Source organism: Pistacia vera, unplaced genomic scaffold (assembly GCF_008641045.1).
Source record: "Pistacia vera cultivar Batoury unplaced genomic scaffold, PisVer_v2 Contig423, whole genome shotgun sequence".
NCBI classification, from domain to species: domain Eukaryota; kingdom Viridiplantae; phylum Streptophyta; class Magnoliopsida; order Sapindales; family Anacardiaceae; genus Pistacia; species Pistacia vera.
The window spans coordinates 369006-372199 of record NW_022196250.1 but is presented as its reverse complement, the minus strand read 5'-3'; positions in this window follow the sequence as shown (position 1 = coordinate 372199).

The window sequence follows — 3194 nt, the reverse complement described above, 5'->3', positions numbered from 1 at the left end:
GAGCTGTTTAGACAAGGGCTAATGGTATTCCACTTCTAGATGCCATTAAGCTCAACTGCCTATGCCAAGTTCTTAAAGACTGTGCACAAGGAAAGGGCGTATTAAATTCAAATATGCCTTCTTGGGACCTTGTGATACCCTACTTGTTGTTGAATGGTGAGGGTCATGTAAGGCACCGCAACGTTTCAACCACCTTGAACTTGGTGTTTGCATTTAGTCTGGCTGAAGACTTTAAACTTAGAGCGTGTGGGAGGCAACCCACCTTTTAAATTGTTTTTATGCTTTTATGTTTTATTGTTTTGTCTTTGCAGGAATTGCCATGTTTGGAAACTTATAACTAGTCTAAGGCTTCGCTTACGCATGCTCCACAAACCCCGTTGGTGACAATCCACCATTGTTCCCGGTTGTATCTCTCCACCTTATATGCTGTTATTGTTAGATTTCTTGTTTCTCAAATATGTTGGACGATTTTGATGTTATTGATCATATTGCCATTTGAGATCATTTGTGCTAAGTTGGGGAGGATGTTGTAGTTGTGGTCATTGAGGACAATGACATTTTAAGTTGGGGAGTGTTGATTGATTTTTATTTTTGTGGAGTATGTTGTTGATCATATTTTTGGGAAGTGTGTTGATGATGCTTTCGTGGAGATTGTGATATTTTTGTGAAGTATTGTGATGATGCTTTTATGGAGATTGCGTGTTGAATGGATTGTGCATCATATTTTTCTGGCATGATGATGTGTGTGTTTGTTGAAATATGTTGAATCGTACTCTTATAAGTCAAAAGTGGTTAAAGTGAACTAAGTGAGTTATTTTTAAAAATTTCATAAATTCATGCATACACCATTTTAGAAGCAATTGAGGTGATAGTTGAAAGGTTTTGTGAGGTTTTTGAAAATTGTTTGTTGCAACATGGTTTAAACATTGCATATTGGTTCTGTTTTGTGCTAGGTTTGTCCATAATTGTGGTTAGACACCGTTTTGTGTAAATGTCAGTGTTTTAGTGTTTATGCAAGTCTCCCACATACTTTACATGCCATAGAGCAAAGTTTCATTTATTATCTTGCGTGTGTTAAAAGTGCTTCAATGTTGCTTGATGATTTGTTTTTTATTTGTAGCCTAGTGACTCGAGTGAGTACGCCGAGGGGGTTCTACACCTAATCCCCTAAAGCTATCTAGCTTGGAAGCAGTTGGCCTAAAGCTGTTACATGGTCCTCTAGAAAGTTAAGAAGTCATTACATAGATCATGAGCTAAAAAAAAAAAAAAAAAAAAAGAAATAAAGTCTTGGCTGTAGCCTAGTTGGTTGGGTGAGTAAGTCCGAGAGTGTTTTACATTTAGTGCCCTATAGCCGTTTAGTTTGGGAGTCATTGACATAAAGCCCGTTACACGGACCTTCTAGAAAGCTTAAGAAGTTAAGACAAGAAAAAAAAAGTGATGAATGAAAAAGAAATTATATGTCCAACCTTGTGTGGAAAATGAGCATTATGTTGCGTGTACATAAGTTGGGGAGTTTTGCATGATATTTAACATTGTAATAGAATATGAAATGTGTGTTGAGAAACTTGAATAGAGATAGGCAAATCTGACAGAAACTTTAGTTCTTTATTAGGATTGTGTTATTTACTTGTTATGTTCAAAATCTTCACTTTACCTTTGATGAATATCTTGGTTGTGATGATATGGTTGTTGGTTTGTGAGAATGTGAAAGAGTTCTTTAACTTTACTCGAGGACGAGCAAAGAGTAAGTTGGAGAGTGTGTTAGAGTCATGAAAGTGACTCTATTTGGGTGATAAAATGCCACATGTGTGATTTATTGAAGTATATGAGATATTAAAGAATTTAGAATTTATTCACGAAAATCGCTTCCTAATATTATTCTATGAATTTAACGTGTTTGGAAGATTTTGGAAAGTATAGAGTTGATATAGGTTGTGGTTTAGGATTAAGGGTGATTTGTCTCATTTATGTTGTTTAGGGGGTAAAATGTCAGTTTTAAGGGGCTGATTTGTCACTTTCAATTATGCAGGGACCAAGTGAGATTTTTGTTTGTTCTAAAAAGAAGACAAAAAGTCGCAGACCAGGAGGCTGTTCACCCATTTTCAGCGACCCTCATCTCCTCCGGCGACGATTCATCTCCCTTGCACCGATCCATCATCAGCCACCGCAAGCCGCCACCGTGAAACACGCCACCGCACCGCACCCGCCGCGATGTTTGTCTTCCCGGCCAGTTGGCCGTTTTCCAGTGACGTTCCAGTCCCCAAGGGTAGATCTTCATTCCCCATAGCTGGATCTAGCATTTCCAAGCTTAGCCACCGCGAAAACCACCGGAATCCGCGGTTTTGCGTCGTGCCTCTTTATCTTTCAGGCCAGATCTTGCTCATTTCCGGCGGATTCTCACCTCCCCAGGACCTGATCTAAACTCCATCACCAGAGCTTTCATTGGTACCTTCGGATCCCATTTCGCCACCGTTTTTCGGAGATCCGCCGGGAAATTAACGTTTTCTGGCGAAACCGCGGCGGTTCGTATTCCGGGCTGTCCGTGGGTCGTTTTTGCCCCTTCTTCACATCATATCACTGTCGGTTACCTCCTCTTCACCATGATCAGCTTGTTTCCACTGTTTCAGCCTCCGTCATCACCACCATGAGCAGCTGAGTTCCCGGTGTCCGTACGGTGTAGGCGAGATCGAGATTGACTCCACTGATCTCCTCATCAGCTCTCGACTAGTTGGATGAGCCCGAATGTTGGATATTTGGTTAAGTTTCTTGTATTCAGTTATATTTGTTTTCGTTTCATTTGTTTGCGATACTTTAATATTATTGATACTCGACGTGTGAATTGATAATGTCCATTGAGAACGTTTATTGATATATAACTTTTCGCATAATTGAATGTCGGTTGAGATTATTGAATGTTGATTATGACTTTAAATTGCTCGGTACTGATTGCAATCAAGTTGTAGTAGCGTTTAATATCATTTCTACTAGGAATGCATTTATTGTGTAATTAGTTGATGGGGGATACAGGTGATAGGTTGTACTTGTTAACATGTACCAACTAGTGGTGTTTAAGGGCTTAGCATTTTTCGGTTAGTGAATGATAGTCTTTAACCAATCGATCTGTAACTAAGACATGGGGAGACAGGATAGATTATGCTAGATTGCCGAGAGATATTTTTATTGATTTGCCTAGC